Genomic DNA, 17,045 nt, shown 5'->3' on the forward strand with positions numbered 1-17,045 from the left:
AAAATCAAATGGGCTGTTTATTACTTTTGTATTGGGCGTACAAAAGTTGGCATGGTTAGCCAAATCATGATATCAAAACTTTAAAAAACCCAAACAACAACAACAACAAAAACCCACTTCATGGAAAGAAGTTAAACAAGAGTACTTTATTTTCTCAATGGGTGAATATCGAATACAACGCTTCAGTAAATGAAGTGAGAAAGGTAAAACACATAGTGATATGGTGGAGGAGGAATTACCCATCACTGAGTTTAACCACGTCGCTCACTAGACAAGCCATTCCTTTGTATATAAAACTGCTAATGCAGGGTCCAAGAACAATATTAACGTGATACAGGAAGGGACAGAACAGAGCTCAAAAGGTTCAAGCACTCCGCAGTCTGTGCCTTAAGACACAGATTACAAGAGGAGTCTTTTGTTATATGGCTATTGGAATAACATGCAAAAGTAAAGAGTGAATTAAAAGAAGGCAGAACTTAAACATTGGCTGAGAAGAACCAATCAAATACATAAAAAGAGAATGAGGAGAAAAATCTGGAGAGACAAATGATTCCAAATATTTCCTATACCTTAGGCAGCCCGAGGTTATGTCTAAAGCTGTTAGAAAAACAGAATACCTTTACGGTACCCCTTAAGGGAATGTATTCTGTAGATTACTTTCCCAGCAAAGAAGGTAATTAAAGGAAAATCATAGATATTTTGAGGATATAACACGTTAATGCTGACAATGCTGATGCCTTAATCTAAAAGATATAGCAAAAGAGCATGACTAGAGGGTCTAAACACCTCTGGAAAGAATGAGAATTCACAGAGTAAATGAAAGCAAGAAGGTAAATCCCCTAAAAATAGAAATAACATTAATACCATATTTGGAAACGGAGGCACCTCAAACTGTTCAGGTGACCACAAGGATGCCACGACAAAGGGCTATGGCAAAAATAACTCCATTTTCTTTAATATCTGATCTTAGCTGCTATTGTTTGCTGTTGATGGTGTTCAACAATTGTTCTGTCTCCTTGAGATAAACTCATGTGAAGACTAGCTAGATAGTAGTTACCTTAAGTATTCTGTCTAGGCACACTCTGTGTGACTCCACAATGAACCGAATTCTTTTGCAACACCAATAACTGAAATCTGCTTTCCCAAGAGGTAATGATTACCCATGCTCTAGCTAAGGTAAAGACACAGCGAGGGAAACCCCCTAAACATCTGGTAACATACTGAAGACATTGCTAGTTTCCACATTGGCAAACCTTATGATTTATAGGGGAAGGAAGATTTGACAACCTTAAAGATTTTTCTTCTTGTTTTGTATTTTGTGAGGAGACATATCTTAAGATTGCCTTACACAAGAAGACCAAGTACTGCATCCCCAAGGACACATACTCTAGTTTTAAAGCAGTCTGAATAAGCATAGGAAATCCATATCACTTTGAAGGTCCTTTCTCTCAGCACCAAGGAGTCTAATTCTTACTGCTGACCAAAACACTGCATAGTGCACAAAAAACAAGTACCACTTCTGTCTCAGAAATGTTACATCTGTGCAAGAAACATAGCATAAAGCCATGGTGGAGAACTGTTTCATTTTTGCTAGTTGAGAAAAAACAAAAATCTACAGAACCACAATGACCACAGTGCACGTATACCATGAACGTTTCTGCTGTCAACTGATTAAGTACCTGACCGTCCTGCTATCAAGATGCTGTGTTTCTAAGTTAACAGATTTCTGATGGAGACCAACCTTTATCTCTTTTTTGTGATTCCAGGTCTCTCTTCCTCTTCTTCTTGTCAGCTTATCTTCTCGAACCATGTGTTCTGCTCCTCCCGCTGTTGTCCTTGATCCTGAAAACTAGTAAGCCAGACCTTCCACATTCCTGCTGTCACTACTCCTCCATAACCTCATTTAGTCATGTTTTGCCCATTAAGTCCTTCAAAGACTCTGTGGCAGAAGGCAAAGATATGCACAGGCTTAACAGGAGAATTTCTTGACCGAATTTATTTTGGAGAACTTAGGAGTTCCAATTCTACAAAACTATGACAAGCCCCGAGATACACATTCCCTTATACTGAGCTGACTCCCTCTTCAAAGCATCCACAGCTTGGCAGAACACTTCCTTGCCTTCACCCAGAAATCATTCCAGTAGAATCCATCACTTACGATACTGAGTAATTGGGGGATAAAATGGCAAATGAAATTCACATTGGTAAATGCAAAGTAATGCAAGGAGGAAACCCCCTCCCCTCACTAGCTTTGCACAGTGCTGGGCTCCAACACTGGGTGGGCTACTGCATCTTCGAGAGATATGAAAGCTGTAATAAAAAAAAATATGCACGTCAACTCTATGCAGATGGTGATTTAGTACTCAGTAGCAGTCAGAAAGCAGACAGAATTTCAGAAACTGCTGAGAAAAAAAAGGAAACAAAAGAAAAGCTCCTTATAACATGGCACTAGTTTACAGTTTATCTCTAGAGCTGGAAAGGGAACAGGAGGGAATGAGAAGGACAGCAAGAAGTGTAAAATGTTTTCTGTATGCAAGCATTTAAACAGACTAGGAAGATTCAGCTGGGAAGGAATCTCACAAAAGTCTACAAAAATCTACAAGTGGCATGGACAAACTGAACAGGCAACAATCACGCATCGCTTCTCATAATACAAATATTATAGTATTATCAGATAGCAGCTCTAAAACAAACAAAAGGAGGTGTTTTTTTCCACAGGGCATGCAGATTAACTGGATTTTTTTGATGACAAAAGCTTACCTATATTTTAAGAACAATTAAATAAATTTCATGGATAAAAATATCCACCAACAGCTATTAAACACAAAACTATGACTTCTAATGCAGAAAGTACCTGCGATGCAGATGGCCAGAAGCTGAGAGGGTGTACCTGGGGAAATGTTTGCCCTGTACTTACATGATAGGCTATCTAGCCCAGCCAGTATCACAGACACGGCAGCAAGCTAGATGGATACTTAACCTGACCCAGAACATCCACTCTTACATCGGTTTTCTGTCATCTGCTCAATCCAAAAGAGCCACACCAAAGCCCAGTCTCCTTGCCCTGTCCCCCACCCCTGCAGAATGCCTATTCAAAAACAAGCAAAGCATTACTCTACAAGAACAGATCATGACTTCAAAGTCACCTTTTGATGGCTGCAAAGACCACGGTTTCCTGAAACCTCTTGGCACTAGAGGACATTCCCCAGGCTGTCTTAAAGTCTGCTTCTGGGTAAAAACAAACTACCATAGCCTCAAGTTCTAATGTTCAGCTACAGGAACAAAAACGCCACAATTTCATACTTATAACCCACCCTTCACTGTGTCTTACTGAAGAGCTGACCCAGCTTTGGAGACTCTAAAACCACTGAATATAATGAAGTCACAACTCAGGGTCAGAGCACGCAAGAGAACTCTTCAAACAGACTTTTACGTCTTGAAAGCCGATTCCCGTTAAAGGACAAAGCCACCACACTGATATGCAGTTAGTATTGCGTATAGACAACTGCTGCCTAGATATTCAACTTAAAATTGCTCTGGACCCTGCACAGGTTATACAGCAGGCAAAAGCTTCAGCAGACTCTTGTGGTCAGCCTGCACACTGCTTAGGTTTTGGCCTCTGTAGAATAAGGTCTTCAGAAAAAACAGACTCATGCAGTCCTTAAGTTGTTTCTAGGAAAGCAGGTGATCCCTTTTGCTGTCATAATGAAGACAGGAATCAGAATCTTCCCAGGGTTATTTTTAGTAGGAATCTAATACTGTACAGATACTTATGCCTTACTTGTATCCTGCTGATCACCTGTGTTTTGAAGGTTTTACTTTCTATTGTATTGTGCTTTACATGGCAAAAAAATGAAGAATGGTTTGTGTCCTGGTGAACTTCAGTTTTGACCAAAAACTGATACAGCATACCACTAAGAAAACAGACCATGCAGAAGGAAATTTTTATTTTTTAAGTGGTACTTCATTAGTTCTGCCTTAAAGCAGCATGTTCTTCAGACATTACTTCATCCTTCTAATGTGGGAGATCTGCTGCTAACTACTCCTACCATTACATTTTCAGAGATCCTTCACTCTTGTGAGAGAACAAACTTCAGTATTGATTATGTGCTTGTTTATGTATTTTAAATCATTGACATCTCTACTTAGTCTTGCTGGAAAGTCTGGATCCCTTTCACAGGGGAAGGAAGGCTGGAGAATCTGCCATCCCAATGAATTCCAGTTGCGTCACTTGGTGCTTCAAAATTCAGGCTCTGTATTTGTTCTATCATTACGTTTGTTTTTGTTCTATCAATCCATTTGTTAGCAGTAGCAAGCCGTATAACACATGGCTCGCTTTATTGGGTCTGCTTTGCTACTAATAGCTAGGCAATTTAATTTAGGTGACATCCTTCCTTCCCCTGCCGCCCAAATGAACAAAACCATCATACTGATGGATTGCATTCAGCACGGATATAGAAATGACATATGAGATAATTCCACCATATGATGCAACAGCTATACATCAAAAAATATTTCTACATTTTGCATTAACAGCACTTTTTGAAACTGGATAAAAAAAGTTTGTGATTCTATGATAAGCACAGCCAGTGTGGGCTTAAGAATTGAAGATACCAGATTCCTTGAGGACCACATCTTAGCTTTGTTTTCAAGAAAAGGACATAGATAATTTACTCCCTTAAAACAAGCTTTGGGGTTTTTTTAGTGGTCTCCTAAATTTCAAACTCTAGTCTCTGGCTTTTCAATCATGGAAAATGCTCTTGTACAAGACAACAGGACTTCTCTTCCAGGAAAGAGGACTTGCAATGATGATGACTCTGGAAACAAACTGATTGTATCATGTGTTCAGCGTCTCAATTCACAGGAAGACCTATGTTCTTTTGGGGGGCCACTCTGTGCCAGATATATGTTCTCCAATAAGGCCATGCAACTGACTGGTATTTTTTGTTGTTTTGGCAGCTGAATTGGAAAAAAATAGAAAAGACGTTCATGTTTAAATGGGATAAACATTTGTTTGGTTTTGATGCTTGAAACTAAAACACCAGAACATTTACTTCATACCAGACAGAAAGGAAAAGTAAAGGAAAAAGCAAAGGAAATAGGGATTAGGCTCATGAAACAGGAAAAGGATTTTCCTGGTTCTGATCAGTATTGCATGATACAAAACCACTGCCACCGTTCTAGTACCCTTTCCTATGCAAGATATGAAGAGGAAGAAAGCACAATAAATAGTTTTTGAGATAGAAGTCTGGCAAATTTTGGAAGTTGGTAGGCAGCTGCTGGACACCCAAGCTTTATTAGCTCAGCCCACGCCACCACTATACTGCAAAACACAGTCAGTCCTGACTTTGGTAATTAAAATAAATGACAAGAGTTCCATTACTCTCCACTACGTGCCTGCCTAAGCCTACCTAAAGAGGGATACATGACTGACAAGGCAGGCAGAACAGAAAAGGAAGAGCAAGTTCAGAAACTAAAGGAAGAAAAATCTCAGCTTTGATCGTGGAGAGTGCCAGCACTACAGTTTCATTTACATTATTTATTTTATAGAGGGCTTTTAATAGTTTGTTGTATTATAACTATTATGCAGAAGGTTGCAAAAACAATGCTTGCTTTTGAAGCCTAATTATCAAAACAGACACCCATATAAACACATCCTGCTTAAGAAAGGTGCTGACTTCCTTGAGAATAATGCTCCTCTTATCTTTCCTTACAAAGCACCGAGCACCAAGAGTCCTGACTAGGGCTTACTGTGAGACAGACGCAGTACAGGGCACTTCCGAAAAGCACGCCTGTGTTGTTGGAGCTCTTGCTTGACGTTTTAAGGTGGGACTGTAATTACCATTGATTTAAGACTATTGGATTAAATTTCATACTTCAGAGAAGAATAAAAGAAAAGAGAAAAATAGTCTCTTAAATGTTTAAAACTCTGAAGCCTTGTGAACATGTTTATTCCATATTTCATTTCCATCACTGCTGTAAGTTTAGAAAGATGTTACTGATGTTCAATAGGTAAAGTATTAAATTTTGTTCTTATCAGCTCTCAATCATTTGGACTCATGTTCATGCTACTGCAAATCTTCCACTGCAGCTCAAACCCAGAAGATTTAGGGAGAAGCTAGGTGGAGTTAGAAAACAGTTACAAGGGTTACAAACTCTGGACCAAGATTTGCCATAAGCACCCCTCATAGTATCACTGAGAGATTAGACCAATTACAAAAGCATAAAATGAACACACGTTATGCAAGTTAGTTTTAATGAGAGTTATGCATGTACGCCTATATGTGTGCATGTGGATACATATTCATTTCTCTCATGTATAATAGATTATAGGAAAAAAAAAAATGGAAGCAGTCTTTGGACTATGGCCTTAGGGCTTAAATGACTAATGATGGATAGAACCTTCCCTGCTATGAATATGTTACTATGAGAAAGAAGATAGAGACTGTCTAGCAAAGACAATTAATGGACTGAACAGCTCTCTGGTAAGAAAACCCGAAAGTGTGGGAAGCTGACGATAAAGAGTAGAAAGGCAAAGAAGTGTTATTACTGCCAATTCCCTTCCTCATAAATTTCACATTGTTATATTTAGATTACTGGCCAGGAGTGCATCCTGATTCCTGCAGAGGAGACTCCAAGGGTTTGCTTTCACAATAGCATCCCTCAGACACATGGGGCTTGACCCTGCTTCCATCCAAATAAATAGGAATTTGCCCATGGACTTATAAAAGTAGGATCCATGTCTTCAAAACAGTTATTTCACATTAAAGACATATTTGAGCCCTGTTCAGTAACTCTTCACCTGTGCTCTTCTACTCTGAAATAAAGGTGAATTGGTTTTTTGTTGCAATAGGCTTTAATTTTAAAATATAGTTCTATGTGTGAAGGTCCTAAAAAGTAATTATCATCAGCAATGTATGATGTGAGCTGGTTTCTTCTGTAAAATTACACACCTCTAGAGTTTCAAGGGATCTGCTGTTGACTGACACTAGTCAAGAGATGAACAGTGAAGCTCACCCTGAGCGAAAAGGAAGGGAACAGAAATGGGAAGAAGTTAAGAGCGACGGAGCCTGATCTTGCAGCAAAGATGCTAACCGCATAGCGATTCGTACACCCTGATGCTCTGCTAGCAACAGAACAACTTGAAGACTGTCACAAATCACAGGTTAGAAGCAGAATAGCACCAAGCCCACAGGACCCTTTTCCTTTGCCACCAGTCCTTGAAGGGCTATGGGACAGGATGTGGCTCAGTAACCATTGCGCTGGCTACTGCCCCTGCACTAGAGTGATCCCTCTGCGGCCAGTTACATGCCTACTGAGTTACTTCACATAGGAATTCACAGATTTGCCCAAACACAGACGAGAGAGGCTGCAACACAAAGTAGTAATTAACAGTCTCCAACTTGTGTGTATAGAATCTCCCTGCATAGTTGGCTTCAGTGATTGTTTATTTTCTGGCTAGAGTCCAGGTTTCTAAATCCATGCCAACAGTATTTCTAAAAATGAAAATTCAGCAATATCTTCATCAAGGAAATGCTGCCACGTCACAACGCTTTACAACAGGATCACGATTAATTACTCTTAAAAACTCCACACAATCAAAAAAGATAACAAGCATGATTATATTGAACTTGCTTCATAAAAATGGTTTCAATATTGAAAACAGCCAGTCACTGATTTCTCTTACGACTTTTCAATTCTAGCCCAATCTGTCAGTAAGCAACTCTTCCAAGGAGCCAGGTATGCAACCAGTGTTTTATTCAGGCCAGGGCTCCTGCACCACATATCTATAAGGGGAATTTAACTGCTGGTGTAACTGACAATATGATATTTAGAAGAATGAAAGTCTTAATCCCCCCCCACCTCCAAATAGCAATGAAGACAATCCTGTGAAGATGATGTTCAGCTTCCATTCGCACATGCTCAACATTTCCCTTGTTTTGGGTAGTGTTACGTTCTTAATGACTATAAAAATTGGGGCTGACACCTTTTCTGGCTATAGTCGTGTGCTGTCTTTTACAGCTTTCAGGTAAATCAGTCAAACAGCTTTGTATTCAAATTCTGCATTTTGGGATATTTTGTACCTTTAGAAATAGAAATATTTTGTATCTTTAGAATAGTAAGTTTGGTCTATTATCATGGCAAAACAAAGCATTTGGTCTATTATCTTGGCAGCTTTCTGTCCAAATGACATGCCATGGTTCTACTGAAAAAAAAGAGACAGGAACAAAGAACCCAACCTTAACTGCATAAGACAATGCCAGTGCTCTGGTTTTTAATGCATATTAAACATTCATATTTGCCATTCAAGATAAAGTGTCTGAAGCGGACACAACTTCCTTGGAAAAGTTTACCTCTGTAGAATTTTTGCTTATGTTTTTGAACATTAAAATATGAATTACCTGGGAAGTGATATAATGGGAAAGCATGTCAGCCACATGCTTTACAAGACAAAGCTTCCCCCCCCTTTCTTTTTTTCCCCAAGTGTAAAAATTGTTGGGCACGGGAGTAGGTGAAGAAGAATTTATTAAATGTCGATGCTGTTAGGACACTACAGGGAAAAAAACCCATAGTCTCACAAATGTTCACTGCAAAACGAAACCAGTCCAAGATGGCAGATAACCATGCTTCACTTGGTAATCAGAGGAAATGGTATTCTGACTACCACAAGCTGAAAATTGTGTGAAAAAGCAGCCCTGAAGCTCTCACGTTTGGGCATGCAATGCAAATGGCAAATGCACAATCTATATGACTCAAATGACTACCTTCCCACCACGTCCTTGCACCCTGACAGCTTTATTTGGACAGAACAGTGGCTTTCTAGTGGCAAAATTAACGGAACGCACGGATTTTGGAAAGCAAGCAAGGAACTGCAGGTATCTATGAGCTACGTATTGGAATCCCCTACCTCCAACAGGCTCTAGGTCCTTCATTTCAACCCCTCTTAAAGAAAAAGGCTGTAACTGAAAAGGTTCCTCTGTTAAGTGAAACACAGGAATGTCAGTAAGGGTAAGATGAGGGGCAGGGGGTGGAAATTAATACCCAAAGGAAGAAAAATAAAGAAGGGTTTTAGTTAGGAACTGGTCTGACTAAGTATAACAACTCAAAGCAGCAGAACTGCAGTCCAAAGTTTTCCTTGGTAACTTCCAACAGTCTCCACATCAGTGTGGGAAAGGGCCTTTTGCTTCTTCAGGTAAATTCAAATCCCACTGCCTTTTCTGCTTGACATAGTAAATCCTTTGTGTAACAGCTATTATGTCACACTTCACTGCTTCTAGAATTCTATTTCTGATATAGTCTAAGGGGCCTGAATAGTGTCCATTAGAATAAATAGGATTTTATCAGTAACATGATCAAGCCTCAGTTGTTTCTCAGGGCAGAACGAGAGCTGGTAATCCCCCACAGTCCTGCCAGGAATGCCCCGAGATTTGTTGTTTGCAGTGCTTGGTCTGCAAGCGTGTTACTGTTAAGAGCTTTGAAGCCTAGAACAATGCTTAATGTTTTGTGTAATGTTATAGCCTGGTTCTTTATTAGGAAGTTTCTTTCTAGCTACTGAAGTATGTTTAGGAACACATCTTGTTCCTATGGAAATCAGTGAGAATTCTGCCCTTGACTCCAAATAGAGCAGGAACAGACTCCCTGTCTGCAACATCAGACATCCCGGCATAAAGTGACAAAATTGGGTGGGCCTGCTAAGCTTCACTAGCGTGAAAAGGTCAGCCTACAAATCAAGAGACTCAAAAGGAGAAGCACGCAGGCTGGTGCTGGGACTGCTGCACATGCAGAGGCGAGGTCTCTCCCTGCCTTATCCCCAGAGAACATCACAAATCTGTACCTTGGCGTCCACCCTGCCCAGCCAGCCAGCCAGACCTGTCAACTGCTGGGCTCAGAGCACATCTCCTGCAAGTGAAACAGCCTAGGCAACCCAGTCCTACCATAAAAGCAATGCTATATTATGCCAGCTGAAGAGAAAAGGCAGTTCAGAAGCAGCATCTAATGGCTGAGATGCCGCCTGAACTCACGTAAGTACTCAGTGGCTCCTCTCTGGAGGCATTATATCTTGACAGAGGGAACTGAGCTGTAAGTGGGGAACATGCTATCTGTTCTTCCTGCTGTGCATTGATTTCTTGGGGGTGGGGTGTTCCTTCTTTACATTTTAGCAAGCAGTATATGCGCATCTGGGGTACTAATCAAAGCAGGAATCTATCCTCTGTCCTACGAACCGCTAGCAAATAAATTTGCCCACATTTTTCCAGTTATCAGAAAGAAAAGGAAACAAAAAATCATTTTTTCCTCCAGTGCTTGAAATCTGAACTGTTCCAAAGGCTGCACTATGCTGTTCTTAGTTTTTCAAGGATTATCCTGAGAGCAGAGGCTTCTGAAGTCTACTGGGTATTGTCCAGATGCCAGAGCAAAGATACTATATGGCAAAGACAAACCGTTTGCCACGTGTTGTTTGCCTCTAGACACTAGTCAGCTTCTTTGAATCGGAATCACACCACTGATATTTCCCATCACCAGTGGATGAACTCTTTACAATCAAGGCAAAGGCACAGAGATAATGAAGACTTCATACTGCAGAATCTATAGAGGCCAGCAAACAGCTCTGTCTTTGTTTTCACAGCCTGTGAAATTAATCCTTTTGTTTGGTGTTTCTGAAGCAGTAAGGCAGTCTGGTCTGCTCACTCTCAGATTTGATCTACTCTAACTTCTGTGATTCGGCTTCTACTCTTACTGGGCTTCTGGCAACTATTAACATCGCTAACTATTACTACCCAATTCACCAGTATCTGGATAACTTTTTTGTAATGCTTGTCTTCACTGAGTGCCGTATTTTGTCCTGAATTTTTAAGTCCTCATAAAAACTTTCATGCGTTCTATTCCTTCACGCCAGAGGCCACACCATGTTCAGTGGGACTCTGCGAGATGAAAGATTTACTTTGCTCTTCAGGCTCCCTATAGTCTATCCTGCAGTGAGGTACAAACCGATCACTGGCAGAGCTCTTCAACTACTGAACTCCATTGTTTTGAGCAATAAAAAGATCTGGAAGTAACTTGAATTTGGAAGTAATTTGAGCTGATGTCTCTTTTCATCTGTTTTGTAAGTAGAACACACACCCAGGTCCAAAACTGCCAAGTGACTATAGAGAGTTTGTGCATGTCAACTTGCACATGTACAGCATTAGGGATTTTAGAGACTTGGGAGAGGTTTCCCTCCAGAATACATTTTTTTAAAAACACATATCTTTGGGTTGTTTCAAATTTGGGCCTTAAACATCTAAGTCAGTTTGAAATCATTGTACACAGTTCATTAAAAACATGGCAAGTAAATGAAAGGTCGGAAAGGAGCTTTTCTACATCTTCATATTTAAGAGATTGCATCTTTAAGAAGAATAAAATGACTGAAACAGAAGTTTTACTTTACCTTCCATTGGTATGCGAAAATACATTCTTTGTTTTATCTTAATTTTGCCAGCTAAATTCTGATGAAAGACAGAAGTACATCTACCATATATAACAGAAAAGAGATCACACTAAAAGTCAGTTTTTCATCTGTAAACCTCTCAAAGGAAATAACCCTGGGTCAATCTGAAAGCCTAGTTTATCAGAAAGCACCAGTATTGATTAGCACAGTGATTTTGAAAAGTAAGATCAAACAAAAAAACCATAGTTGAACCAAGTACACCCTATTTTGAAGTGTAAACATTTTATAGTAGTTTATGAAGAACATAATTAAGCTCCCAACTGGAATAATACAGAAACAGCTCTCATACCTTCTTAACGTCATTACTCACACCTGTCAAATGAAGCTGTGTGTTTTATAAGCTCAAAAAGTATACTTGGAAAGTCATCTTCCTTTCTACCTCCTAAAAAACACTGGAAAAAGGCTGGGGGGGGGGGGGGGGGGGGGGGCGCATTATCAAGATTCCACTTTGGATCTTTAGTTCTGGTTTCTGCCCTTGATGAGCGCCTTGCTGCTAATATGCGTATTTTAAATTCGCGATTGCCTTATTTTGACATCCAGAAAACTAGAACATTCAAACTGACCTCAAACATAAGTGCTCAGGAAAGCAGGAATGAGCTATTATTTACTCTCTAGTCCTTGGAGGACAGATCCGTGAACTTTTTCTCTGAAAGCTGTTTTCTTCAAACATATTTAGCAAGGAATTTTAAGGAACTAGCACTAGAAGCAATTCCTCCATTTCATCTTCACACTGATCTGCAACAATCTTACTGCCTCTCAGACAGTAACTAGCGATCGTGCAAAGACCATGGTGACCCATACAGGAAAAACGTTGGCTATCATTTCTTGTTATTGTACTGCAGTAGCATTTTGCTACTCCAACAGAGATCTGTCTGGGCACAGGGTATGCCCATAACAAGACCACACTGAAGATCCTACACTCCAAATAAGCAAGACTGAATGATAAATAGGGGGAGGATGACTAGGGGAGAGATGAAATAGAGGGGTAAAGTGACATGTCCAGAGTAGATCGGTTACAGAGAAAGGAGCTCAACCACCTCCACGAAATACTGGTCCAGTACCTTATTCACCAAACCAGTTGAGGGACTTCCAACACCAGAGGAACAAACAATACTAAGTTTATTTCCACATGCCAGCAAAGTTTAAACAATATGCAGCTTGAGCAATACGTAGCTTGAATATGAATACTGTTAGAAGCATTTTTGTTTATGAAAACCAGTGTACATTATATCCAAGTTACTTTGGTACAATACTGAGTAAAATACAATGTAAACCAGTATCATCATCCATACCTATGGATTTAGCTTTCACATCTGTGTACTTTTTCCCCGACTCTCTCAAACAGAACACCTTCATCAGTGACAGGTCATATACTCGGATGTCTTCTTACAATCTTAAATGATTATTGTTCTTAAAAATAACTATAAAGGTAATACAGGCTTCTTATGAATTATCTTTCTTGTTGCCCTGTTATCAGCCTTAAAAAATAAAATGAAGGATTTCTTTTTCTTTCATGGCAACTAGGGTCCGAGAATTGAACTGGAATATCTGTTGTTCTTACTATCACCAGTAATAAAAGACTGAGCTTTGCAGAGGATGTAAAGCACAGAGTAAAACCTAGATCACTTTCTCTCTACCTGTATTGACTGTGCAGCACTAAGTAGTAAAAATTTAACGGTTCAGTACGGAAATTTTAAGTCAATGACATCCAAAGCAGACGAGATGCTGACTAAGATGTCATTTCTTTTTCTTTCTTTCTCTTCATGGGATTGTCATAAAATTACTTCACTGGTAACTAAAGACTGCTAATGGTCAGACGGTCCTCTATTCCCAAGAAATATTTTCAGACAGATGTCTCACTACTAAGCTGCTAAAAAAAAAAACAGAATACAAAAGTCAAGGTCACAGGCCTTGATTCTTTGGAATATTTAAGTAAAAGCTTGAAGGGCAATTTGCCTACTGATACTAGGGAACGCTAATGCATTTGGAATGAGGCATACGTTTTAGCACTTTGCTGAACTGAGCTAGGGATAGACTCTTCCTCACAGTATGAGAGAGATACTTATTTTATAATAGGTATTGTTTATTCACTTAAAAGGAGCATTTCAAGAAAGAAGAAAAATAGACGCTTCTTACTGAAGTTCTTCTACAATTATAACTTACTCCTGTCATCTAAAATGGTCACAACTGAAGATCTCTCAGGCAGTATTTTGGTTTTTAACTGTACATTCTAAAACATTTCTTACACACTCCCAATGCTTCTCAACAGAACACTACATATTAAAATCTTTCTTGGAAAACAACGAAAATTGGTAGAACAGTTTCAGATGTTTAACTTGACATATAGTAAAGTTAAGAGTGCACGCTTGCTCTCTCTCTTTCTCAAGAAAAGCATTTAAGTCCCTCTCAGGTTGTGATGCTAGGGCAAGTGATCAAGATTGTAATTCAATTTTACAGTCTTTTCTTTCTTTACTATCATATCTTCTTGCTGAACGTATACCTTTTGTCACAGTAGATATTCCTACAAATTTCAGACTGCGAAAGACTCTCCTTTTTACCTGACTCTGATGAAGTTAACCCAGGAAACCAGTCACTGGTAGTTAGCATAACTGGGATTAGAATAACTGATTTCGGCAGGATGATAACGGTACACATCATTTGAAGAGCTAACATGACTGTGCTATGTTAAATAAAGACTGACGTTAAAAAGGAGGATTTTCACCTATACCATTAGGGAAAGGGGATGTATAAGATGTGTTTACTCCTCGTCACAGAAAACAATATATTCAGTTTTAACAGTACTCCATCTTAGAAGTGTTTTGCTTGATTAGCTCAGAGCACTTCACAGGTACAAGCGGGCAACGTTTCCTTTTCTTGAGACACGGCAGGATATAAAGAAGTTAAGACACCTGTCAAGGTCACACCACCAGAAGGTGACAAAGTTACACAATAAGTCACTCCTGATTCCCAGCTCTGCTGTAGCAATAAAACTACACAGACTGCAATGCAATTCCTCTCAAAGGGTTCTGTGCTACTAAATGATAGACAAACAAAAAGATAGCAAGCATCCCACTTTTCAGTACTAACACATCTAAGGAGTACTTTGAACAAGCGACAAGTCAAACCATATCTTAGTCTGAGCTTTGTAGCTAAAGGAGATAAGGCAGTAAAACAAGCACTAAGAAATCTTGTATAACTCGCACACTTGCTTAGTCCCATCCATGTATCACTAATTCAGGCTGGGGAATATAACTGAGCCTTAGAGGAATGCTGAATAGGGGCCACAGGATCACGCAGGTTTTATTTGCTTGTTTTTCTCCTCGGTGACACAACACGATACTACTACAAATACGCTTCACGAAAAGAAAAAAAAAATGAAATCGGGCAAATAGATAACCCGAAGACTCGGAGGGGTCCTGTTGTCATGGAAACAAGTCACCACTAATGAGCTTTCTAAGACACGAGTGATTAATACCCGAGCCCTGTAAATAAATATTGATTCAAAACCCAGTCGCACACATAATAAACCTACTGCCGGCAGCCTCGGTAATGGGCAAACAAACAAGATAACCATCCCGCAGCCCGCGCTCTCCGTCGGGTCCCTGCGCCGCGCTGCCGACAGACCGCCTGGCCCGCCTCTCGCCCCGGGAGGCTCACAAAGTTTCCGAAAGGCGAGCTGCCGCCCTGCTGCGCGGGGGACCGGCGCCGGCCGCCCACCCCAACCCGGGCCGGGCCAGCGCCGCTGGTTCGCTGCCGGCCGGCGAGGCCGCAGCCGCGCTGCCGGGAGCCGGGGCAGGGCGCGGGCAGGTCTGCTCCGAGGCAGCGCCCGGGGGCGAAGAGAGGCGCCACCCGCGACCCCCCCGCCCTCCGCAAGCCCCGTACGAACCGAGCCCTAACCTTGCGCTAAGTCGCTCTCGGGGCACAGCCACTTTTCCCAACAGTTGCGCGGCGAAGCCCCGAAGGAAAACTGGCCGCTGACGCGGGGCCGGGGGCGGCGGCGGCGGTGCCCGGGGCGGCGGCACCGCCGACCTCAGGGAGCAGGGCGCGGTGCTTCAGTCCAGCAGCCGGGAGCCGCGGCGCCGGTGCTGAGGAGCCGCCACCTCCTTCCCCATCTCCCCGCTCTGCGGCTCCCCCGTCCCCTCCTGTCCCCGCCCTCTTCCCCACCTTCTCCTCTCCTCCCCCCGCCTCCGCTCCAACCAGCTGCTCTCCCTCCACCTGGGGCCGGCTCTCCAGGTGCCTCCCCACTCCCACGCCCGTCCCCTCTACCACAGAGGCAGCGCAGGAGCGGGCGCGCCGCCTCTCCCCACGCCGGCTGCCGGCTCCCCTGTCCCGCACGCAAACTTCCCCGCCCGGGCACCCGGCGCTCCTTCCCTGCCGCGGGCCCCCGAGCGGGCGGCGCGGCTCGGGACGTTGCTGCACGGAGCCGTGACCCGGCTCGGGGAAGGGCAGAGCCGCCCGGAGGTGGCCACTCACCTCAGGAAAGCCCGGCGGCGTCCTCCGGGGGTGGGGGCTAGGGGCAGCGCCGGCGGCCGCCGCGGCATCACAGGTGGAGGTGAAACCTAGCGGGTGCGCGGGGCGCACCCCCCGCCCTCCTCCTCCTCCTCCTCCTCCTCCTCCTCCTCCTCCTCCTCCTCCTGCGGGGCTCGCTGGGGAGGGACGCGCCGCTCGGCCGCTGCCAGCGCTGCCCGCCCCGCCGAGGAGCCGGGCCGCCACGGCGCCTCTGCGGCTGGCCGCGGGAGGGCGGGCGCTGATGGGGGCAGAGCGGGCGGGGGGGATTAGCGGGTCAGGTGCGGCCGGAGCGGGCGGCGGGCGGTGCCGCGGCCCCTGCCCCCGGGGCCGCTCCCCACGGTGAAGTTGGTCTCCCGTCAGCAGCGAGCGGGCGGCTCGGCCCCTCTCACGGGGGCCGGGAGGCGAGAGAGCAGCGGGTTCCCCGCGCCGAGCTCTCCGCGCCCGGGGCTCCCAGCGGCCCGGCGCCCCCGGGCGGGCAGCGGCGAGGCGCTGGGCCCTGCCCGCCTCCGCACGGCCGGGGCGCGGGGGTAACGGCCGGAGCCCCCTCCGCTGCCGCCCCCCCCCCCCGCTCGTTAGGAGGGCTCCGGGGATTAAGTGTACTTTCAATTTTAAGAGCATTACATTCATAAATAGTGATTCGGTGATTTTAAATTACTCCGGGAGCGTTCAGCAGCCCGCTAAGAAGCAATCCTCCCTGGGGACGTTTTAATCGGAGGGATCAAAGCCGCGTCCGCCAGCGGCCCTGGCGCGGCTTTGCCCGCCCGCGGCCGGGGGAGCCCCCGCCGAAAGCCCGCCTGCTTCGGATTCCGTGACAAAACGCGGGTAAGCGAGTGGCCGGGCCGGGGCTGCCGTGCGTCCGCGGCGGCAGCCCGGTCCGCCGCACCTGTCCGTCCGTCCGGCCGGCCGGCCCGCCGCAGCGAGGACGCGGCGGCTGCGGTGAAGGCCGCGCGTGCTCGCAGAGGTGCCGGCCAGCAGCCGTGGGCGCCGGCACCGCCACGGCCGGGGCGCGGGGAGCGTGCCACGGCGATGTGCGAAGGCGCTGCCACGCCGC

The 17,045-nt window shown here is 43.9% G+C and overlaps 1 protein-coding gene across 3 annotated transcripts in view; it reads right to left on the bottom strand.

Annotated features, from left to right (window-relative positions):
* The window catches only part of SHISAL1 (shisa like 1), an 84,410-nt gene extending 68,338 nt beyond the window's left edge, over nucleotides 1-16,072 (bottom strand). For 2 of the 3 annotated variants that reach the window (XM_087767014.1, XM_087767012.1), the window contains exon 1: nucleotides 15,383-15,605. The gene's annotated coding sequence lies outside the window, so the exon portion shown is untranslated. Of the gene's footprint in view, nucleotides 1-15,382; nucleotides 15,606-15,958 lie in introns of those variants that run through there. The other variant, XM_087767013.1, reaches the window with a different exon arrangement.
* Between the last annotated feature and the right edge of the window lie 973 nt (nucleotides 16,073-17,045).

Source organism: Nipponia nippon, unplaced genomic scaffold (genome assembly GCF_047370975.1).
Source record: "Nipponia nippon isolate SJK-2023a ecotype South Korea unplaced genomic scaffold, ASM4737097v1 scaffold_3, whole genome shotgun sequence".
Taxonomy (NCBI): domain Eukaryota; kingdom Metazoa; phylum Chordata; class Aves; order Pelecaniformes; family Threskiornithidae; genus Nipponia; species Nipponia nippon.